Raw genomic sequence first — 25,597 nt, forward strand, 5'->3', positions numbered from 1 at the left:
AAAAGTAAAACATGAGTCAGCAACTTTTGCAGCACTCTTTGTTAGATCAAACGTTAGCAGAAAAAAGACAAAAAGGGCAGGGCAGGAATTATCAGCATGAGAACCATGAAACTTTGGAGTTAAAATAGAGACTGCAGAGATTATTAGGCCTCTGTGAGGCAACTGGGATTTGCTTAGATCACTTGATAGTCATTTTTATACAATCATTTTATTAAACATTACCATTAAACAGATAAAAATAATACAAAACCTACAAAACTACAAAAAATAAAAGAAAAAATAAAGCACAGAAAACTAAAAAATATATAGCAAAGAAAAACAAAATATATAAAGAAGTCACTTCATTACAAGTATAATTTTAACAATTTATCACTTTCTTAAAATACAACAACCTCTTCATCCCATCTCTCATCTCTAAACATATCCTTAAAACCTTTACTTCAGTCCTAGTCAGCAAAAGTCCATTAACGGTTACCAGAAATACAGATAATCCTCCAATTAGGATCAGGACCCGGAATCTTGGACATTGAGTGAAGCGGTTAAGCAAGATGCCATGTAACCGCTTCACTCAATGACTACAATCCTGGCTCTCCCAATTGCAGTCATTAAGCAACTGCACAGGTTGTTAAGTGGAGCATCAAGGAGAGGGCCCAGATCTCTGGGGTGGGAGAGGGTATAGAACTTCTCTCCCCCTTTCAGGGAGAATAATCCACCAACGATAGTGTTCACTAGCATTTTTACCATATTTGAGGTCTATTCTTCAGTCTACTGAGGGATTTCCTTCAGGGGAATCTCCTGGGCCACTGGAAGAATAAACCTCAAATCTGGTGAAAACATTATGCTCAGAACTGTGGCATTTGCTAGTGTTTTCCCCTTTGGTGTGGAAAATGCTAACAAATACCAAATTTGGAAAGGCTCAGAGTGTTACCATTTGCTAGCATTTTGTTAGATTTGAGGTCCATTCCTCCAGCAGACAGGAGAATTTTCCCTTCCTGTATAGAGGGAAAGGGAAGTCCTTATGTGCATCAAGTAAATAGATTTCAAATCCAATATCCCCTCTGCTTGTGTTTTCTGGGGACAGTTTTCATTGACTTTCTGGGGAAACCAGCAGAGAAGATTGCAAATGGTGTTCACATGATTGCAGGGCACTTGCGAACTGGTTGTAAATGCAAACAGGTTGCCAAGCACCCAAAAAGTGATCATGTGACCAGGCAGCTGGTATGTTTTATTATAGATGGAAGTGCTTTAGGGGCCATAAAGTACCCATTTGGAGAACGTTGTGACTGCAGTTGTCAAATGACTAGTCATTAAGTTGAGGACTACCTGTAACAACATATTTATTTTAATTTTGATCAAGTAAACCCACCTTATATTCATTCTTTTTACTTTTAAAAATCCCAATCATTAATCCCTTCAAGTAATGTCCTAGACCCGTGGTGGCACGCAGAGCTCTCTTTGTGGGCACACACGCTGTCAGCCCAGTCCTAGGCCTTCAGCTAGGTTTTATAAAACCTTTTCGCTTTAGGACTCAACCGCCGTGTGCAAAAAAAAAGGTTCAATCAATTTCAACTTCTCGTGGAAAAAAAAAAGATCTCGCAAAGTTGGAATTGATTGAACTTTTTAGTCCCACCGTCTGCCGTTACCACCGCAGCCACACACACCCAATGGGCAACGCCCACCCAGCACCCGACAATACATAAGTGGGTTTTGGGTTGCAGTTTGGGCACTCGGTCTCTAAAAAGTTCGCCATCACTGTCCTAGAGCTTGTTTTATTTTTTTCTTTGTCCCTTCTCACAAAATCCTTCAGAACTTTCACGTATCTCTTTTGTAAATCCAACATAAGAAAGTTACCCAAGTCATTATTTGATTTGCCATTTGTATATTCCTTTTCATTATTAAGATTGGTCTTATTTGTATATCCAATGTAATATCTTTTTACATTTAATTCTTGTACCTTGTCATTTTTAAATGCAGTTTCAGAGCAGACTTAGTCTTGTCTGTTGAAACGTTCCTTTTCCTTACCAAATGAATGCAAGCTATATATAACAGAAGATACTTTTAAGATTAATCTCTGGGTCCTTTACTCACAAGTATCTTCCAATACATCCAACGTTAAAGTATTTTGCTCCATTCTGTGCGAGTAAGTGAAATTTAAGTGTTCTCCTTTAATTGTAATATTTAGTTCCTTCTGAATCCCTCTAGTGTCTAACATTAAAATTCCCATCCTATTACCACCTACCATTTTCCCATAGGAAGGATTCTAATGGTTAATTCAAAATGTTATTTCAAATCTATCTGTATCCTTAATACATTTACAATTTTCTAAAATCAATATTCTAATCTCCCTTTTGCTGTTTATTTAAAAAAAGCGGTGGGTGAGTTGGTCCTTAAACCTATCTTTAAAACTTCTTTTGCTAATTATTATGAATCCTCACCAGAAGTCACTTCACAGTCTTGACAGACAGTTGTAAAAGCTGAAAAATGAGATTTCTAGTAGTCAGGTGGAAGCATCAAGACAAATCTATACAGGCAGAGAAGTCTTTTTCAGATATTGGAAGTACTAATCAAGGATGTGGTAAAGCTTTGTAACAGGACAAAGCAAAGCAATGTGGATGTTTCACTACTGGTTGTTGTAACTTCAAAAAATAGCTCTAAAGAACAGCCTAAATTTTAAGATAATTGAATAAGCATGTTGATTAAACTACATAGAGAATAAACAATATTGGTAGTAGACAAGGAAGGTAGTTATAGTATGGCTGCATAGCTGTTCACAAAATACATTCAGCAGCAATAAGATTTGTGTTTGTATATGGCGCCATTTTACACCTATAAAACACAGCTATTTGAAATTTCAAGCTTAATTTATCATATAAATAGCTGTCCTCTTAGAGACTTAGAATATCATAAACTCAGTGCTATACTTGGGTTTGTTGCATATTACAGCAAGATAACAGCCATTTTGATTCCATGCAAAGAGCCCTATTTAGAAGTATTAAAATTGCACTATATATTTTTGTTAACTAAAGATATTCAGCATATCTTGCAAGCATAGTTTATATTAAAACTGCACATTCTTAGCAAACCTTGTCTTCTAAAACTTAGTATCTGCAAAATGGAATAGTGTTTAACAATGAAGCTGGTGATTACAAATTTAAATATGTATAAAGCAGTGCATTTTATCTTCAGAGCTTTTTGGAATGAGAGGAACCTGAAACAGAATTCCCTTGCAGAGGAGGTTCAGAGTAGGATGTCACTGACAAGGCCTTACACATGGACTTCTTCCCTTGTATTTCGCATGATCTCATGTGGATCTCTCAAAAGGATATTTGGACTAGATGAGCAGAATTTTTTTTGGTAAAGCAGTTCCTGATGTATCCTGGTGCGATGCTATAGTTATTTTGACTACCAGAATTTTATATTTGAAACACACTATGCTGTTTCTGAAACTTAGAAATGGATAGGATAGGATAGGATAGGATAGGATAGGATAGGATAGGATAGGATAGGATAGGATAGGATAGGATAGGAAAGGAAAGGAAAGGAAAGGAAAGGAAAGGAAAGGAAAGGAAAGGAAAGGAAAGAATTACCAGGAACTCCCCTGTTAGTTTACAGATAATGTAGGATTTAACTTTTAAAAACTGTACTTGGTACAAAAAAGATATCTGATCTATCTATGAAGTTCTCAAGAAAAAACATCTGGAATTAGTCACAAATTCATTGCTCTGGTTTCAGAAATGAGGATAGTGCAGAAAAAAATCCCTTCTGTAATACTTAATTTATGGAATACATTTCTGAAAAAGATTTTCTGCCACCTTCACTCTTTAACTTTCAAACTACTGCATTAAGATATGTTATTCTCCAAACATTTTAACTGATTTTATTACAGCAATCAATAATTTGAGTTTTTATGCTCTTTTTCCCCATATATGTTAAAATTTCTCAATTTTTGTTTTTATTGTTTTGCTTATTTATTTGATGCCCTCTCTATTTTAACAAATAGATTTGATATTTGAAAATAGTTGTTTTTAAAATGATTAGGACTATTTTTTGAAAACAGGATAAACTGATTTTATGAAAACAGAACAATCAGGAGCATCATGGTCCTTGAAATCAGAAGTCAAAATTGCACATTCATCTTGTGTAGAAGATATATGAGCCAGTAAAAAGGTTATATTTTCTGTATGTGTAACACACGTGCGGTAATCAGTTCAGGTAGACTGGATATAAATCAAGCACTGTTTGGTTTGCTCTTGACTTGCTTCGTTACACAGAGTATTGGCAAGGTCCTTGATTTGGAAGGGCAAAACATTACTGGCATCGTCAAGGGGAAAAATGTCCACCTCACTGACTGTTCACACAGCAGAAAAGGAAATCATTTGAGCTTGACATTTAATCAGAATAAGAAAGATTCACTCTATCCTATGCCCACACACTAACAATCCACCAACAGGTTAATGACTACCATGACAGAATCAGCAAAATATTTATTTTAAGTTATTTTTCCCCTCCAAAAGTAGAATCATGCATCAATCTACAGAAGTTTGTGCAATCAAAATCATGATTTAATACAAGCATATTTAAGCACACAGACATACCCACATCTATACACAAGATAAATAGCTCTATATGAAACTGGTATACTGTGCATAAGGAAATTCCAACAATAGAATAATTAAACTAAAGCAACATCTAACCCTCTGTATCAGATCCAAAAAAGCAGATAGGCAAAGCATGTCCATACAATTGTTTTTTCTTCTTCTGTCAGTAGCTTCTTATTACTACCAGGAAGGCCTTGTCTGTGAAGAATGTTCCTGGGAGTGAAGTCTGCCATTTAGACAAAGAGAGAATAGGAAAACATAAAGGTACATTTGGATCACCATATGCAGTTATTTGGAGCCTGTATACAATATATGCATGATTATTATATTATTTGTCTTGTAGCTCACATGCAAGGACAAGTTCCCCACTGTACTTGAAATGATTACCTGTTCACTTATGGCATAATATGGTTTAAGAGAGAAAGGGAGTGATTGTGGTGGAGATTGTGCACTGCTTCCCATAGCCTAAATCCTATTTGGAAATATATTACTTTAAAAGAGCTTGGATACTATCCCATTCCTGATGCTCTAGAAACAAAATATTTTAAGGAAACAACTTTTAATTTATCATATAGACATACTGCCTGATCAATACTCTTATAGTGTGAAAACAGTTCCAGACTTCTTTCTTAAAAAATTTATATAGATTTCTACAGAAGTGGTTTTTGCCAAAGAAATGGAAAACTGGAAATATGACAGAGTTGTAATTACTGAGAACACTGCAGCGTATTAATATTTTTCTGGATCCCCAACATTTTTGGACTGATGCCTCAAAAGGAATTTTGAGAATACCTTTGGTGGCCAAATGAACACAATAGAATAAGCATTAGAATTAGGAAAGACACAACTACCGTATATACTTGAGTATAAGCCGACTCGAGTATAAGCCGAGACCCCCAATTTCACCCCCAAAAACTGGAAAAAGTTGCTGACTCGAGTATAAGCCGATCCGCTGTTCTGCAAGCCTCTGCTGCCAGCAGAGGCTCGATCCGCCATTTTGCAAGCCTGAATACACAGGAATACCCTGTGTGGCCGCGGCTCTCGGGGAAGCCCTGGCTGTCCGCTTCCTCGCTCCACGCTGCGATTCGGGGTCCGCGCGTTCCCCGGGCAAATCGCGGCGCCCAGCAGGCGAGGAAACACGCCCGCTCCAGTCGCCCCCCCTTCCCTCAGGAGACGCGAAGCAAGTGACCGCCCGGAGCTTACCAAGGACTTGCTTCGGTGCTTCCAGGATCGCGCGCACCTCTCCCAAGCCGCCGCCGTCCGGAGACCTGCCGAAGTTTGGGGAGGTTTGGGGAGGTGCGCGCGCACCTCCCCAAACCTCCCCAAACGTCGCCGGGTCTCCGTTCCTCCGCGCCCTGCCTGCCTGCTTCTTTCTGCAGCGGAAAGAAGCAGGCAGGCAGGGCGCGGAGGAACGGAGACCTGCCGACGTTTGGGGAGGTTTGGGGAGGTGCGCGCGCACCTCCCCAAACCTCCCCAAACTTCGGCAGGTCTCCGGACGGCGGTGGCTTGGGAGAGGTGCGCGCGATCCCGGAAGCACCAAAGCCTCGGCCGCGCACAAGTCCTCGGTAAGTTTTTTTGTTGACTGGAGTATAAGCCGAAGTGGAATTTTTCAGCCCAAAAAGTGGGCTGAAAAATTCAGCTTATACTCAAGTATATACGGTAAATAATAATTTCAATATGCCAATTATTTCTGGATAAGAATAATGAAGTGAATAGCATATCTACTTTTCTATTATTCAAATTCAATTCTATGAAAATTATTTTGAAGTTAGTTATATTATTTTCAAAAAAGTAAATAAGAGAAAAAAATAAAAAGTACTAATTCTCCAGTGATGGGTTTTTCTCTAAGATAGTTACTTTTCCCTATACAGATAGAAGTAAATGTTTCCACAGTTATTCCATTGTAGTATTATTTGAGACATATTTATCACGTGTGTTTTTTAACTGCAAGCATTCATTTACCAAATTTTTAACTATAAATACAGAAACAAACAATTTTTCAGATATAGTAAGTTGGCATCACACATGATCTTTAAGATTTTCCAATGACTAGCATGCAAATTAAAGCATAAACTCATTGAAATTAAACAGATCCCATTGATTTCAACAGAGGAATTCTAAATATAGGCATCTGTTAAAATCAACAGGAGTGAAGTCTTTAATGTTGGCTGGATAGTATCTTTATATTTTTACTTTTTTCAAAATGTAATAAGAAAGCATAATAAAGACAAAAGCAAGTGTGTAAGCACTCCCATCTTAGCATTCATACTTTATCTTCACTTAGCTTCTACAGCATTGTTTTTAATCATTCTTTTTCTGTTTTGCATTATCAGTACAAGTATAAACACTTAGTATAAAACTATAAATTTGTTAGAACTACTCCTCAGGAATCCAAGGCAACCTACAGAGCATTCCTTCCTACTGATTCTACAAGACAACTGTCAAAGCTTTTATCATGTTTTAGTGAAAGACATTAAAAGCTGTTTTATATAAAAGGGAATTTCCCCCTTCTCTCCTCCTCTTCTGACTTATTGCCAAAGGACAATGGTTTTTACCCATCACTCATTTTCTTAAAAAAAAACCAACCTCTTATACAAGTAATTTATAATAAAACAGAAGGCAGAATTTACAGCCTAGTATTTTGAAGATGGGAAACTGCTCTGGCCAGACGGAATAACTATGTAGAAAATTACTAGGAATATAAGAGCTTCCAGATGTCTTTTTTAAAATATTAGATAATTCATGAAGGCAAAATATGATACTAAATCCTGACTGCAAGGGTAGAATCCAAATACATCCAAGGGTCACTTCTGGAGAAAGGCAACAAATAAAGTTTGTTCATTTCCTGGTAACATTTTAGTCACAATGGGAAGCAGGAGGCAGAATACAGTGAATGCTAAAAGGCTCTTTTTAGGTTCTTTTTAGCTTGATTCTTCCTTCTGTGACAGTTAGTTTTACTTCCATGCTGAAAGAAAAAAAACACCTGTATTTTCAGAATTTTTCATGCTTGCAGTCCCACTAATCATGTCTGAAATATTTATTTCCTGGTTAAGCTGCTATGTTATATACATATATTATAAAAATAGTTCCTTCTTGACGGGAGATCCGTTGGGACTATAAATATCTTTAGTGACCTATTTTCATACCAAACAATTATTCTATGACAGATAAAGGGAAAGGGTGGTTGAATTGGAGTCTGGGATCCACTAATAATGGTTTCCATAAGACAGTGTACATTGATGTGGATATTAACATAAGCACATAGAAGAGATATATGACATAATGGCACATATATGACTTTACTAACAGTTCATTTTAGTGGATGGATAAGAGATTGCAAGAGTAAATATTTGCATCTATGAACGTATGGACGATAAAATTATAAAAAGTGTTTTCCAAAAGGTTAGTTTAATGCAATTATTAATTGAAGCATGCTGCTTGAAAGAGCGAGTAGTTTTAACTTCTGCAATCAAATTTGCATTAAATTCATTGCAAATCATATTATGCCTAGAAATAGTGTTTATCCTAATGAAGCTTATTAGTATATAAGCCTCAAGGGTATTTTGTCAAACAATTCCACCTATCTATACTTGCATCATATGACTCAAGTTCCGGTACAATATATTATTTTCTATTAAGGCATAAAGAAGATTCATATTCATAGCTTTATAGATAGCAAGTATTTTCTACTGTTACCTCTTTGATGGAAAATTCAACAGACAAAAACTTTCAAAGCTGCCTAGCATCTGCATTGGCTAAAAGAAAATAGCAGATATATCTTATTACAAAAGCCCATTTGTCCTACTGATAATTAAAAGTCCATCTTTGGAGCAGTTAAGGAAATTACAGTCACTTCATTCTCATGACTGTACCAGTGGAAATGTGAATTGACTCATTTCTAATGAGCTGAATGATAAGATTTAAGGGACACATCAAGGGGAAAAATGATTTGACACTAGATATCCTGAAATGTTTTATTTTTTTAAACTCTAAAACATGTCTGAATGTAACAAGATATGCACACATAAAAGCATGCACTATTTGCTGACAAAAATAAAATTATTCCCCAGGCTAATACAGTACCTATTCTCCAACTGGTACTGTATTACCTTGCAACTATATTAAAGGTAGCTAGGTGCACTTATAAATCTGCATATTCAACAGAATATGGTGTTCCACATATCTGGAAGACATCCAGTCAGGAAATTTTACCACCCATCTTCCTTATGGGATACAAATTATTGATTTTTACTATTACAATAGTGAATACATCTTTTCTGGAATTGAACTCTTTGAAAAACCATCTACACTCATTCAAGAAGTATTACTTCAACTGGGCAAGATAATGGCTCATAGAGATGTTCAAAATTACTTCTGTTCTACAATTTTCACTGTAATCTGAAAGCCAGAATCCTCTTGTTTAAATTGTTTCCTGAACTGCTATTCTAACAAAAGAAATTACTACATGGTATATCAGTATTGCAAAAACAGAAGCAGCTCTTTAAATTACTTCCCAACAGTACTAATATCCCAGCTGCAACTATTAAATTCTTCCATTAAACAGTATAATGTTACAAAAGACATTCAGCCCTGTCAAAATTGTCTCATAAAGCCAATGCCTCTAAAGAAATTACTACACATCAGCATTTCCTCTAAGGTAGGACAGAAAAGTGAAGTGAAGTTGTTCCTTGGAACAAATATAATCATATTTGAATTGCTCATTATAATGAATCAAAGTTATTTATGAGTAACCTTAGTGCTATAGACATCAATGAGTTGATGTCTATTTACTAGTAGTTTATCTGAAAAACTACAGCTATTCTTCTTTGGTTCTTCAACAAGAAGCCTAAGAAACAATTCTACAATTCAGATGTTTTCATGCATTATTAATTAATTAATTAATAATTTTATTTGTATACCACCCTTCTCCCGAGGGACTCAGGGCGGTGAACAGGGCAAACATATAAAAATACAAAGGTACAAAAGTTAAAAAAGAAAAAAAAATTATAAGCACTACATTACAATTATTACAAAATATTAAATTGTTTTTAAAATCTCAACCCTTACTTTTATAAAAACAATTTCATTAAAAATAAATGGACACAATGCAGATAAATTCGTGGAAGCATACATTACTTGTGATGTGATATATCTATCTACATTCACCTATGTAAAAAGTCAATGGCTGTTGTTCCCATATTTTCAATTAAATATGCAAGTTAGTATGTTAGTGAATAGCTAAGCTTAGGCCAGTTAAGACTCAGATGATCTTACTAAAATTATCACTTCCAGAGAACAGATTCACTGGGGCAAGAATCTTTAAACTTGGCCCTTTTATGACTTGTGGACTTCAACTCCCAGAATTCCTCAGACAGGCACGCTGACTGAGGAATTCTGGCAGTTGAAGTCCACAAGTCATAAAAGGGCCAAGTCTGAAGACCCCTGCACTGGGGTGTGTCTCAGGTTTGTAGCATGAAAATATAATCATTGAGAGGAGAATCAAACCCTCTTCCCACCATTTAAATCTAATGACACAAATCTGAGCTGAGATTTACTTCTGATAGGAATCAGTTTTCTTGGCAACAGAAGTAGTTTTTACTCTTCTGAGGCTTGGGTGTTGATATTTTTCTTTAGTTTGCCAGTCTAGCCTACAAGGTTAGGTAGTGGTGAGACGTAGTCCTCAACTTATTACAACTGTGACCAGAACTTCCATCACTAAGCAAGGCAGTCATTAAGTCATTGTGTGACCACACCTGATTTTAGGAGTCTTTTTGCTGTGGTCATTAAATGAACCATGCACTTGTTAAATGAATCTGGCTTCCCCCATTGACTGTGTTTGTCTGAAACCAGCTGGCAAAGTCACAAATAGTGATCACCTGACCCTTGCATGTTGCTGTGGTCATAACATAGTCTTTTGAGATTTATTTCAGAAGGGTGTGTGTAGAATGATGTAAAAAGCACCATGGCATTGTGATGCAAACCCAATCACCTATGTACATGTGTTGTAAATATCATATGAACAAACAAAAGGGGTGGAATCTTCAGCACAGTATATGCTTTAGCTTTTTTGCCTCTTGGACAGTGTAAGCCACGGGTGTCAAAGACGCAGCGTCACGTGACGCAACTTTTTTTGCATTGCTGGAGCTGAAGTGGGTGCGGCCTCCACATGATGCAACCAGCCCACAGGCTGGCAGTTTGACACCCCTGGTGTAAGCGATGAACATATTTAAGTGGAATTAGCATCTCTTTACATTTGTTCAGGTAATACATAACACTTATAATAGATACAACTATGGGCAAATTAAAATATAATAAAAAGCTAGGGAATTTCATAAAACTATTCATCCCTTGCAATCGCAGAATACAGCCAGTTACTAACATAAGGACAATAGGACCATTTGTAAAATAACTTCATTATATTAAATAGTAAGCAACTAAAAGTATTCTTTTATGAATTGTTAGTCACCCAGAGTCAATATGCTAAAATAGGCAGCCTTATAAATAATTCAAATAAAATTAATTCTACTAAATTTATTCTAGAGTTACAGGATGTAACATTATGTGATAATTCTGCTGTAAAGAAGTTCACTATAACTTACTTAGGTAGTATAAACAAGGATGTGCAATTGAAAATAAGAAAACCAGTCTTTTAAGCAGAGGTTTTAAATTCTATATATGCCAAACTAAACTGGAGTTCCCAGAACTCTCAACCAGCAATACTGAGAATTCTGGAAGTTGAAGTTCCCAGAAGTCATGTAGAACAGGGACGTCAAACTTGCAACATCACATGACGTATCACGACATATCGTGACTTTTTTGGCATTGCCACCAATGGGGTGGGCACGGTTTCACTATGATGCATTCGGCCCACAGGCCGGCAGTTTGACACCCCTGAAGAAGGTACCTAGAAAGAGGTTATCTTCCAAACCTGTTTCTCTTTTGGGAGGATTCAGATCCTTCACAGTATTAAAGGTGAGGTGAGAGAATAAAAGAGAAGGTCTGTGCATCTTTTATTTCACTTTTATTATGTGCATTATAGTTGCAGTCTTACATACCTAAATCCATTAAACTTAACAGGATTTGTTTCTGAATCAGCATGAATGGGACTATGCTTTTGCCATTATCCTATCTCAGAATGAATTGAATCATCTGCATGAATCACTCCTTCATTTTTAAATTAGAAAAATTCTGATATTTTTTTTTCCAGATAGAGCATTATATCAAACTCAAGTGCACCACAAAACCAGGCTTTTAAAAATGGTTTAAATGCCCTTTAAGACTGCAGCCACCAAAAATGCAGGTACCCATGGTGGAGCATTTAGAATCCTTCACTAGGGCTAAATGTCTAAGGAAAGTAAATGAGAATAGAGTAGTGGTCTCTCCTGAGGAAAGAGAATTGCAGCCCCTGGGAGGAGAAAGAAGAATCAAAAGGAGGAAATGAGAGCCCCTTTCAAACTTCAGTGCCCTTCAGCATTTTATCGCTCTCGTCTCTTAAAGCCCTCTTTGTCACTCTTATACAAATCCTGCAAAAATTGTTTGAAGAGGAGGGACCGTTTCACTATTTCTTCCACTCCCTCTTTTTGCAGCTAACTTACAGGAACATAAAGCCCAGGCATGGATCACTATGGCTCCTCCCATCCTTAGACTACTAAATTACTCAGTTTGTGCAAGTTAGAGAGTTTGAGAACTGATCTAATTTCACGGATATTTTTCTTTTTGCAAAGGACCCCAATGGAAGAAAAAAAACTTTACAGTGTGTGAAAAACCCAGCTGAACAGGAAGCTCATCAGTTATTAAAGGATTACCGTACATCATCAGAGTTATTACCACTCTTTTCCACATTCACAAGCTACAGAACATTATCTATTTAATGTTCTCTCACACCTCCATGCATTTCCATCAGGGGTTATCCAGTCTTTCTTCTCTTCTGGGCCAAGGGAACAAGTGCCACTCCAGAAGGCCACAGCCACACAAGAAGCAGCAAGCCCCCATTTCACAAAGCCTCAGCTCTGCAGATCTGTAAGCATTATCCGGTTTTGAACATTTTGTCATGTGGCCCCATTAGTCCTAATCAGCAGGTCACAAGAGCCGGTCTCACAAATTCGCCAGCAAGTCACACTAAGAAGCCCCACGCTTTCTGGTGCCGATACCCTCCATGCCAACACATCATCGGCCAAATCTAGTGAAGAGGAACTTCTAATCTCAAAAGTCTTCCTCTCATGGACTTCCGTCCCCAAAAATAGCATAAGTACCCTTACCCAACAATAATGCGAATGACACCCACCCCACACACACAACCATTAACGCTTAGGACTTGGACTATACACCCTTTGTAAGTCTTAGCCACGGTGGTCTTAGCCAAGCTGGAGGTTTAATTCTCGTATACATTTAGGAGAACGCGTATAAACGGTCCGGTATTAAGTATATTTCTATCTAAAAAATTCTGTAGAATTTAGGGGATCCTCACTTCCCACCCGGCCGCGTTCAACGACATAAATTAACCCTTCCTGCGCTGCGAACGCCAGCGATTTCTCTTCGTCCGGGTGGAGGAGGCTTCCCCGGCTACTCCGTTCTTTGGGCCCATCCCCACCCACTCCGAAATTACCAAATGCACGCCTCCACGTTTCTATTGCCGCCGCCGCCGCCTTTTCAATTCTCCTGCGGGAATGTAGTAGGTTCCTACATGGCCCCGGGGGTTGCAGGAGGGAGCTCCGAAGAAGAAGAAGAAGGAGGAGGAGGAGGAGGAGGAGGAGGAGGAGGAGGAGGAGGAGAGAAAAAAAACAAGGCAGGAAGGAAAGAGCCAATTACGCTCACAGGCACTTCAGGCAAAGAAGCGCGCACAAAGCAGGGCGAAGGGAAAGAAAGCCAACACGAGCACACAAAAGCCGGCGCACGCTTCCTTCCCTTTCCCCCTAAGGCGGGGCGGTGTGTCATTATCTGTGTGTGTGTGTGTGTGTGTGTGTGTTTGTGTGCAGGGGCGGGGGAGGGCGTCGCTCTGGCTCTTACCTGAAACGCAGCAGGACTTGGGTCTGCAGAGCCCCTTTTCTCACCAACGCCCCCTCCCCTTGGTTTTTTTCCTCCTCTCTGCAGGATCCTCAGGGCGGAGGCGGGAGTCCCTCGCGAAACGCTTCTCCTCCAGGTCCTTCGCTCGCTCACTTCCCGCCGCCAGCTCCGGAGCTCGCCGTTACAAACCCAAGAACGAAAAGACCGCGGAGGAGAGGAAACGGGGGGGGGGGTGGGCGTCAAAAGTCCCTGCCTCGGCAGCGAGGGGCGCGGAGGCGAAGAGGGCGGCCGCAGCTTTGTTCGGCGCCCGGGCAGCCTTGGCGGGTGCTCGTGTCCGGAGAAGATGGGGTTCGGGAGGGCTCCGTTTCCTCCTCTTTTTTTCCCCCCTTTCTTCTTTTTCTTTTCCAAAGGCAAGTCTTAAGGAAAAGCTGCCTCAGTCAGTCTCCTCCCCTCCTTCCACTATCGCCGCCGCCGCCGCCACCCCCCAGGCTCCTGACAGATGGCGCAACCGCAGCATCGCAGCTTTGGCGCTGCTCCTCAGTAGCTCGCGCGGCTGGAGCCTGGACTCCGCTACCCTGCCTTGCCTTGCCTAGCCTTGCCTCGCCTCGCCTCCTCACCCCTGCGTCAGTTCCCAAAGCGGGGAAAGCGACTCAAGAATGACATCCCAAGCCGGCCTATGGCGAAGCGACTTTGGGGCGGATGGAAACGCTTCGGTCCTTATTGGCAGGAGCCCTATACGGGAAGGCGGGTATGCAAAAAAGAAAAAAGGAGGGGGGGGGGTCGTTTGCGCGTCACATCAGCTGCAACAGCGGCGGCTTCCACGCGGTGGGCTGGGCTGCGCCTTCGGGTGTCTCTCGTCCCGTCTCGTAAAAGGGCTCTCTCTCTCTCTCTCTCTTGAGGCATCCAATTTAAACGGAAATGGAACTATTACGGAGAATAGTCTTCTCTTTCTTGACTGGCGTTCGGATTGGAAGATCGCCAATGAATCATATCTTCGGGAAGATCCAGGCTGTGATTACCCGCAACCTTCCTGTTTCGCATCCGATTTTTCTTTCCAGCCGCCCGTAAAGTACAATGACTACCGGCATTTCTGTAAAGCAATCTCTCTAATCCAAGCCCACCCGCTTCGTTGGGTTGAAGTCAGATTGCCGCTTGGATTAACTACTAGGTGATTCTGCAAGCACTGTGGATCCAGTCACGAGCAGGGCGGAGAATTTTTACAGCAGGTAGTGGTGACCGCTAGGCAACTCTCATAAAGGCAATACTGGCATGACAGAAAGCTGGAAAGTGGACATTCTTGGTGGACTAAAGTTTACATCATCATTATTATTATTATTATTATTATTATTATTATTATTATTATTATTATTATTATTATTATTATTATTATTATTATTATTATTTTGGAGGGAACCTTGGAGGTCATCTAGTCCAACCCCCTGCTAAGGCAGGAAACCCTATACCATTTCAGACAAATGGCTGTCCAGTCTCTTCTTAAAAACTTCCAGTGTTGGAGCATTCACCACTTCTGGAGGCAGGTTGTTCCACTGGTTAGTTGTTCTAACTGTCACAAAAGTGAGAGTTTAATGGGCAACAAATGTGAGATTACTCCCTGCCACCTATCTAAATACACTACCTCTCCCGCTTTCCTTCATTTCTTCTCTCATTTGGGCACTTCTCCAAATAGACCTCCCCCACCCAAATAAACCACTGGTGTGCAATCAGTTTTTCTGAACAGGTGATGTAGAGCCCAGAATATGTTGGCTGGGGAATTCTGGAAGTTGAACTCCACACATCTTAAAAGTTGCCAAGTTTGAAACACACTGCCTAGAGGCTTTCATTCTTTCCTCCTTCCCTTCCTAGATATGTAAAGTTTCCCCCCATAAATTGTGACTCCTGGTGGCATACAACAATTGAAAAATAATTTTAAAAAACAAAAACAACTTTAATCAACACACCATCAAAACTGGCAACAATAACATTACAGAACAGGCTCATCAGCCATCCCAGTCTAGTGAATGGGAGAAAAACCAGGCCATTACAGAAGGCCAATATGGCCTTGGAAGCAAAGTAATGGAGAATGGAAGTTCTGCTTTGCAATATCCTAACTACCAAATTAAAAATAAAATGCTTTTTCAAATAAACTTAGGGTAAAAAGCCCCATTTTGCCTTTTCATCCTGCCACAACACTTAAGATTAGGAGACAATCCTGGAACTCTTTCTTGTGGCTACCTTTCTCATCCCTGAAACGCTTCCCAAACTGTCAGGGGCACTGCCAAAATGGCTTGTGATTGAATTCATTTGAGTGTTGCAAGAATAACTCATATTGACCTTGCTCCCTCCATAAGGAAGTGTGGAAATTGGCATCTAGCTAGTGCCCTCATCCACCCCAGTTCTCCCTCTTCTCATTAATTGTGAAGGGGGAAAAATGTGGCCTGAGTGAAGATGAGTGTCAAATCACTCTGATACCCTGGAGGAATAAGGCCTGAGATCAGCAAGATAGGGACCAGTAAGTTATCCAATTTTCAGGTTCCTCTAGCACCAACAAGACACTAGCCAACCATCTGTTAATTTAGAAGTAAGAGGAAGAAACCTAGCATTTAAACTGTAGTAATCAATTATTGTAAGTTTTCACTGTTGTCTATGATGAAATAGTAAGCTAGAGGAGCCACAGTTGAGAGCATGGCAGGTAGAGGCAGGAGAGGCATCAGTTTTCTAATTTTGGATATTGATCAATTAACTTTTTTTAAAAAAATGATTCTCCACTGGTGCTATCAGTAGTATGGTACTACACCAGGATTGAGTCAAAGCCTACCTGAAAGTGCCCTTAATTTTAGGCAATATGGCATACTGTGGCAGAATTTTTAAGAGAATAATCAAAGAAGTTGGGACAAAGTAATACGACTGAAAAATAGAATTAAGAGTGGAAAATGGAAATGAAACAGAGATGGGACAACAGGAAACCCAATATAGGAGCAAGGAATGGAAGAGGATCTGCATTGCTGGATGGAAGGAAGAGCTAACTCTGGAAAGATGAAAAAATATTATAGACCCTACAGGAGATCTGTTTTGCTCAGGAGAGAATGTAGATCTTAGCTGTTTTAACATTAAGGACCTGCAGTTATGAACTATTTATACTAAAGTATACAATACCTCTAAACGTTCTTGTGGCATTCTGCCGCATCAGACAAGCTGACTTAAAAGCACTAAGAAGTTCCAAAGATGCTAGGCTTTTGTAAGAATTTATTAAACTGGAAAAATTTAATCAATTTTGCTTTGCCTTTTGTTCTTGCAGGGTATGTGGGGAATGAGTGGAATCATTCGTTTTCTGAATGTAAAAATGCTTTCAAATGGATGGCACAATAAAAAAATCAGTATTTATATATTTGCCCCCCTGCAAAAATACCTGGGTTATTCTAATTATTTTTTCCTGGCTATTAATTTTTTTTTAAAAAATCTGTTTTTTATTCTTTAGTAAATGTGTGCACATTAATATATTCCATTTTCTGGGAGAGGGGAAATTTCATTGCCACTGAATTGCAAAATTATAAATACAGTCTTCCATGATTTTGTAAGAATGTAGTGTACCTTATTTTGCAATATCTGTATTCTGATGATAATATGGATCATGCTGATTTTAATTCAAATGACAAATAAGATAAATCAGTTGTTAATCCTGTGCTATGTAATCTGAGAATGCACAAATATACATCCGCTTACATTGTGATTTATGTCATGCTTCAGTTCAACGTTATTTTTCTTCAAGAACTCTTGCAGTAGTTCAGAATTCAAATTTACAATATTTTATTCATTTCCTTTTACATTTCTTTTTTTTGAAAGGATAACAAATAAATGACAATTTGCATAATATTTGCATGCTTATGTATATATTAAAATAATTATTGTACATTAAATGGAGATATAATATCTCTTACCATAAGAATACAAGAACACTGTATTGGATTTCATCAGTATCCCATTTAATGCATCATTCTGTTTCACCACTGTTAAATCACAGTTCCACAGCAAGCCGTAGTTTCCTTATACTAGTATTTTCCAGCAACTGGAATTTAGTGGTATCTTGCCTCTGATGGAGAAGGTAATATATAGCTCTCATAATTTAGTAGGCAGTGGAGAGTTCAATGAAAACAGTATTTCTCAATTGTAATTATCCAGCTTGTATATAAGAAACATGTTTTCCTCTATACAGTATATTGCTTTTTTAGCTTATTACATATGACTGAAGTAGTAAAGGAAGCACATCTGGCTTGGGTGGATGTTCCTGGACCATTTCTGCGGGAGTTCTGGTATTTCTGTTTTATATGAATCCATATGTGGGACTATTCTCTGGTTTGTATGTGTTAGTCATTTTAGATACTTAAGGTTTTATAAGAATTTTTGTGCAATACTTTCCTGTTAACTTTCCTGAGTTTTCCACCATTCATTCTCATTGATTCCAGCATTCTATCATACTCGCTCACATAAGAAATATGTTAATTCTATTCAGTTTCTCAATACCATCCATTATTTAATACCCCTGTACCCATTTGGGGCATCTGTAGATGCATCCGTCTACAGTCAGCTTTGGTCGGATGCCATCATCCATGTCAAGAAACTGATCCAGTTCTGGTTTTACTCAGTTGGTATGCTTCTAAAATCATATTCAATATGTTACATCTCTCTGAAATGCTACAGTACTACAGAGTTTGTGGGCGGTGTTTTCCCATTGGGAAGAACCTTTGCCTCACTCTGGCTCCTGAGCTTAGCTGACATTGCAATTCGCTTATTGTATTTAAAGGAGGGGGGACTTTGACAGCATCACAAGTCCCCCTTTGCAGCATCCTCTGGCTTATTTGTTTATTTTGGTCAGCGACCAAAGACGCAGACTTTTTGCTGCTTCCACTTGGAAAGGCAGCAGAGATTATTCTGGACTCTTTTAACTCTTAGGCCTTTGCAACTGTTTCCAAGCACACATTTCTCCTGATGAAGGAAATTGGGCTGAAACTGATAATAGTTCATCTTGGTTTTCTCCCTTTTTTTAAGAAGGAGGAGCAGCCAGTCTGTAAACTGACGCTCCATTTGAGGGTCCCCACCTCAGTTTTGGGCACAGAACAAGGTGCTAGCAATTCTCCCCACACACACACTTTTGTGTGATGTGTTTCTTCAGTTCTGTGTCACCTTCCCAGACTTCCTACAGGGAAATTTCAGCACCTTGTTTATAGTGTTCAGCTGTATTCAGAATTTCTCTTCTTCTCATCTTCATTCTGCCTTCTGCGACACCATGTGAACATAGTGACAATGACAAGGAAAAGGCCTGGTTACAAAATTGCCAGCACACTGTCCTTTCACCATGACTGCAAACAAGAGGGGTTTTTTGAATGCAAGACAAATGGTGGATTGGTGAGTTTGCAGCTCTTCTTTATAGAACAGCTGCTCAGCTTTTTTGCAAAAGGACTAGGCAAACACATACAGTATATCCAAAGCACCTGAAAGCAGGACAAGAAGCAACGGATGGAAACTAGTCAAGGAGAGAAGCAACCTAGAACTAAGGAGAAACTTCCTGAGTTAGAACAATTAATCAGTGGAACAACCTGCCTCTAGAAGCGATGAATGCTCCAACACTGGAAGTTTTTAAGAAGAGACTGGACAGCCACTTGTCTGAAATGGTATAGGGTTTCCTGCCTGAGCAGGGGGTTGGACTAGATGACCTCCAAGGTCCCTTCCAACTTATTATTATTATTGTTTTGTTGTTGTTGTTGTTGTTGTTGTTGTTGTTGTTGTTGTTGTTGTTGTTATTATTATTATTATTATTATTATTATTATTATTATTTATATATTTGAAAATGTGGTTGGACTGCTGGTGGGGGGTGTCTTTGTCTGTTCCAGACTATGCAGCAATTTGAATTGGACACCAATTGAATCCTCCTCCGGTTATCAGGGGTAGGCAACCTTGGCTCTTTTATGACTCGTGGACTTCATCTCCCAGAATTCCTGAGCCAGGTTGGCTCAGGAATTCTGGGAGTTGAAGTCCACGAGTCATAAAAGAGCCAAGGTTGCCTACCCCTGGGTTAGATGGAGGAAAAGTATTAATATTTCCACCTGTTCTCTGCATTTCAAGTTTGGCAGAACTGAAGATAATTGCCATTGCTTTTTGTTCAAATTGTTCTACATAGTAAATGTGGATACCTTGCTACTCAATGCTGGTTGCAGAACTGTTATAAACAATTAAAAGCTTGATCCCTATACTGATTCTTGGGGAACCTTTGTACACATCTCCATGGGACGTTCTGTCAATCTATATTCCTTTAATCTAGTCTGTTTCCTGCTGGCTACTAAATTTTTTAGGGGAATGTGGAGAGAGGCTATGTTATAATCTTTTGAAAGTCACTTTGTTGATATCCAGTTTAATCAATTAGTAATACGGGGCTTAACTTTGCAGAAGCCCCGTTGATGCTTCTTTATCAAAGCTCACTTTTCTCTATCAAAAAGAGGCAATTTATTTATGACCAGAGGAGAAAATTCTTTGGCAACTTTTTGGTGGTTATTAAAACTTTTGGAAGTGATACTGCTGGTTCTGTGACTTTTCTAAAAGTCACTATGTCTCAAATAGTTATACAAAAACCTACACTGAACTTCAAAAATATAAATTCTACTCTGTATGTGTCTATGCATATGTATATTTACACACACATAACTATGGGAAAATAGTATGTTCCCATAAAACAAAACTGTAATGTGAGAAGCACCATTTGTTCTTTTTTTAAAAATAAAGGTAAAGGTAAAGGTAAAGGTTCCCCCGCACATGTGTGCTAGTCGTTTCCGACTCTAGGGGCCGGTGCTCATCTCCGTTTCAAAGCCGAAGAGCCAGCGCTTGTCCGAGGACGTCTCCGTGGTCATGTGGCCGGCATGACTAGACATCAAAGGCGCACGGAATGCTGTTACCTTCCCACCGTAGTGGTCCCTATTTTTCTACTTGCATTTTTACGTGCTTTCGAACTGCTAGGTTGGCAGAAGCTGGGACGAGTAACAGGTGCTCACTCTGTTACGCGGCACTCGGGATTCGACCCGCCAAACTGCCGACCTTCTGATCTACAAGCTCAGCGTCCTAACCCACTGAGCTCTGTTATATACTTATATGACGTTACAATATTATTATTTTCTCTCATTTTGACCTGGAGCTGGGTCTGGAGTGTTTCCTGTCCTGTTTTTTTTTCTCTTTCAGTTCCAGGGTTATTGGTCAGACTTTTAAAGAATTATTTTAAAGTTGCATCAATTTAGAAAGGCAATTGCATATGTAATGTTCATTTTGAAAACAGTAAGCGTCTACAGCAGTTCAGATACAGAGGCTGATTTGGGACTGATTTAGGCTGATTTAGGGACAGATTCTGCCGTGGATGATGAGATTTCTCTTGTGACTTCCACATTATGCTTGGAGCATATGTTCTCCATATGGACAAAAATGGTAAAATACAAAGCTCAGTCTGATATTTTCCCCTAGAAATACAATTCTGTGTCACTGATCTATAGTACTTAATCATATAATACTGGTAGTCCTCGACTTACAACAGTTTGTTTAGTTACGACGACACTGAAAAAGTGACTTATGCCCATTTTTCACACTTAGGACTGTTGTGGCATCCCTATGGTCACATGATCAAAATTCAGATACTTGGCAACTGACTCACATTTATGATGGTTGCAGTGTCCTTGGGACAAGCAAAGTCAATGGGGATTCACTGAACAACTGTGTTACTAACTTAACAACTGCGGTGATTCACTCAACAAATGTGGCAAGAAAGGTCATAAAATGGGGCAAAATTCACTTGACAAACATGTCATTTACCAACAGAAATTTTAGGCTCAATTTTGGACATAGGTCGAGGACTACCTGTACAGTATGTACAGAAAAGATTTATCTATTTGATTTCTACCTTGTTTTTCTGCTCTGATAAGCACAACTTCATTAATATGGGGCCTGAGAGCAATAACTACATATGGGGAAATAAGCTCTTTTAGCAAACAGGCTCTAGGGTACATTCCACTGTGCAACGTTACCTCTCTTTCAAGGTGTTAAAGCATAAATCCCACAATTAAAATGCAATTGGTAAAATATACAATTGGCAATATCATTGTTGCTACATCCTTTAGATTAGACATGTGCGACTTCAGATGGGAAACCCTATGTGCCATATTGGGATCTACATTTTATGGGGTGATTAAGTATCTGCAAACCTAAAGGGATCTGTTTTACTTTTTAACCTCCCTAAAATTACAAAAAGAGCATAATGTTCTGGCCCCATTCACCCTGGGGCTCTGGGCCTTCAAAAACAAAATGCTGACAGGCTGCCAGCTGCCAGAGGAGTGCATTTGTGCAGCCTTCCTTTAGACTTTTATGGCTCCCGGGCACAAGAAGCTTATAGAAATGCAGGTGGTTTCATTTTGGTGTCAAAACACAACTAGAATGATTAAACAAGTGAAATTAGGAGATTTCTTTATGCAATCATTCTCTTTGCACCTGGTTTTAGAGAGAGATCATGTTACCTGTAGGTTTTTAAGATAGGAATTAAGATGGTTGTCATAAAAGGGACAATGTCCAGGACTGCTTTGGCATCCCATACATTGAATAATGTGCCAAAGTTGAAGTGAAGTGTGTTTCTAACTGTGAGGGTCCCTTTTTCCTCTTTCTTGTTGCAGTTTTTTTTAAAATTTCTTAATTCACACCTTGCAAAGCCTGATCTTTTGGTGCCACTAAGTATTGTGAAGAAAGTATAGAAAAGTATTGTGAAGAAGTAACATGAATGATATCAGGGAAAAATTCCTACCTCTATAACACCTCCAAGGAAGGGAGAGTAGCTGCTGGTAGCTTAGTATGACTATTGTTAAAGTAAAGAGACCATCAGTGTATAAACTGGGTCTCCACAGATAATGAAGAAATGTTTGAAAAGAGGATGAGAAACAACTCAAGCACAGAAAACAATGAATCCTTAATACTCTTAAGAAGGCTTCCTGATAAGGCACAATATCAAATACCTATATGGCACTGCCAAAATATGGGGGAGGCTTCGCCCTGTTGTTGTTCTTAGTTGCGAAGTCGTGTCTGACCCATCGTGACCCCATGTACAACGTTCCTCCAGGCCTTCCTGTCCTCTACCATCTTCTGGAGTCCATTTAAGCTCATGCCTACTGCTTCAGGCTTCACCCTAGGCATCCTTTTAGACACATCCAAAAATAGAAATATTATTTCTACCTCTAGGTTCATCTTTGGCTAAAAACAATGTTCTACAATTCACTTTTCACCATAAAAAAGAGTTGCTTAGCTTCCCACTGTTTTGCTTTCCTTGTTCTTTGCAAATTTGCAGCATTTTTAACATTCCCCTTTAAGCTGTTTTGTCAAATATCTTAATATATTTATATCTTTGTTCAACTCATACTCTTTGCACTACGAAGTTATTTGCTCTCATGGTATTTTCCTGATCTTCTCCTAGTATAGTATAAGAGGGTTACATATCAAGAAACCTTTAATTGGTAAAAGTTAGAGAATTCAGGCCACATAGAATGTGGGTGATTAACCAGGATTATTATGTACCAACCTGGGACTGAAATATAAATGTATGACAAAGTTCACATTTATTTAATTTTAGGATTTATGGCAGAATCCAGACTGTTAATTTTGCTCCAAGCCTTCTTCACACATTTTTAATGCATTAAGAAATTTTGCAGTCCTCCAGCATTGAGGGTTTACCATTGTTATTATACATTTAGTAATTTTAAAATTAAAATGTAACTACTTATGGTGAGCAGCAGATGAGCTGAAATCAAATTCTCAGGAGAAGCAAGATAAGTTGGAAAGTGTTTTCATCTTGGGGGTCAAAATAGGTGAGTCTGATCTCTCTCTAATCCAATACTGGGTGTTGATATTTAGGTCTTGGTCAGTATCTCTGGATTCTCAGTGCACCTTGAAGGGTTTTTCTGTAGAAATTCATTAAAGCAAAAGGTTTGTTGCTTATGTCATATGCTGCAGTGAAGAGAGAAGAGTGATAGGAATTACTTGATTTTCATAACCAACAGTCTTGTTCTCAAACATCTTTTGCAACCCTACCACTTTTGATCACTCTAATTATGCTTTTCTTTAGCATGGAGAGATGATAGAGTGAAGATATCCACAGTTTTGCCATTTATGTTACATGATTGTGTCAACTGGTGCCAGTCATTCATCTTGAAATAGTAGTGTGCAATACCACGTGGATGATTCTGGGTACCATTCCCTTCTGAAACTCTTTGAAGAACATTCAGCATTTAATTTCAATGGGCTTCAAAGACTTTAATAGGTAGTCTTCTGAGTTAAGCCTTCTGTTAAAGGTCTTTAGTATTTTCAAGGCAAAATATATTTTGTTTGCAAGGACAGAGTCAAGATTTTTTTTGCTTAGTAAACTAAAAACATCTAATTTGTCCTCATCTTCTGCATACAGAAGATCAGACTACAACTCAACCCTAGCAAGAAGGAGCTGCTTTGAATTTTTTTTTTGGGGGGGGGACCTGAATTCAGGGATTTGTTTGTTCTGTTTCTGATTTCAATTACATACTCTCACAATTGCTATGGAAATCAGCAGTTTACTCAAGGGACATAACAGTACACAAAGAATGCAACCCAAAACAGAATCTTTGAAAGAAATTTGCCTGAATAGTTTGCTTTTAACTGGAGCGTATAAAAGAGTAGCCAAAATCCAGTTCACCGTTACAAGATCCAAGTTAAGGTTGTCAGCTAGTCCAGAATTTCACAAACAGAATTCACACAAAAGCCAAAGATCAGACAATTGATTCCAACAAGGGATCATGGGCCAGGGCTGCTTCTTAAATCAAACTGCAGCCAGATGTCTTTAATAAAGAGATTTATATCCTTGCTTGTCAAGAAACATCTTAGAACAGCTCTGATGTGCTCTTTTTTTTTTTTTTGCATTTGCCAGGTGTGGGAGTCAGGAAGCCTTACATCATCCCCACCTAAATGCTCCACCTGCCTAGGGGTTCCTGTTTTAGATCAGCCTCATGAGATTCTTGGGTTTTATGTCTCCTTAGCCCAGGGGTAGGCAACCTTGGCTCTTTTATGACTTGTGGACTTCAACTCCCAGAATTCCTGAGCCAACTGTGCTGGCTCAGGAATTCTGGGAGTTGAGGTTCACGAGTCATAAAAGAGCCAAGGTTGTCTACCCCCTGCCTTAGCCTGATATTTCACAGGCTCCGTTGGAGCTGCTTCTTCAAAGTCAGAATCAACTGGAAGGTGAGCTGCACTAGCTCCTGTTAAGCTTTCAAATGCAAGGTGCTGGTTACCATTTTAAAAGTATGGCAGACACACAGAAGTGTTGCAGTAGTCCACATTACTCACAGAATCACGTATATATTAGGGTCTCTGCCTGCCTCACCAGATCTGTCAGGGCAGGTGTGCTCCAGGCCCCCTCTGTTAAACAATGTCATCTTGTGAGTCCAAGGAGTAATTTTTTTGGACTGGGGGGGAGGGAAACATCCAACATCCAGAGGGGCTTTACTCTCGGAAAGCTGTGAATGCTAGATGATCCCAATAAAGGTGGAATTTGTTATATGGTGGTTGGGTTACTGCATTGTGAACAATTTAATTCTGTTTCTGTTTGATTTATAAAGGTTTTGTGATAGTTTTTGTTATTTGGTATAAGCTACCTGGAATTCATATGTACGTTGGACAACCATATACACTTTTTAAAATGAATATCTAAAAATTAAAAGCTAAAGGAAAAATAATGCATGTTCTTTTAACAAAGACCACTGCTATACTTTTACCACTGTTGAGACACTAAAGACTTGTTTGTGATCCCTTGTCCTGAAGAAATTAACTTCTTGATTAATCCTGATTGCCTTTTTATAGAAACTACTTGATTGTGATACATAATTTGCTAGTACTGTTTTCTCCCTTTTTATTTTTAACATAGAGCTTTATAAGTAGAATGATTAAACCTCGTGGTATCGTT

At 39.0% G+C, this 25,597-nt stretch overlaps 1 protein-coding gene across 5 annotated transcripts in view; it reads right to left on the bottom strand.

Annotated features, from left to right (window-relative positions):
- The window catches only part of FYN (FYN proto-oncogene, Src family tyrosine kinase), a 120,740-nt gene extending 105,230 nt beyond the window's left edge, over positions 1 to 15,510 (bottom strand). For all 5 annotated transcript variants that reach the window (XM_081346425.1, XM_081346422.1, XM_081346424.1 and 2 more), the window contains exon 1: positions 13,605 to 15,510. The gene's annotated coding sequence lies outside the window, so the exon portion shown is untranslated. The remainder of the gene's footprint in view (positions 1 to 13,604) is intronic.
- Positions 15,511 to 25,597: the final 10,087 nt, after the last annotated feature.

Source organism: Vipera berus (genome assembly GCF_964194415.1).
Source record: "Vipera berus genome assembly, chromosome: 1".
NCBI lineage: Eukaryota > Metazoa > Chordata > Lepidosauria > Squamata > Viperidae > Vipera > Vipera berus.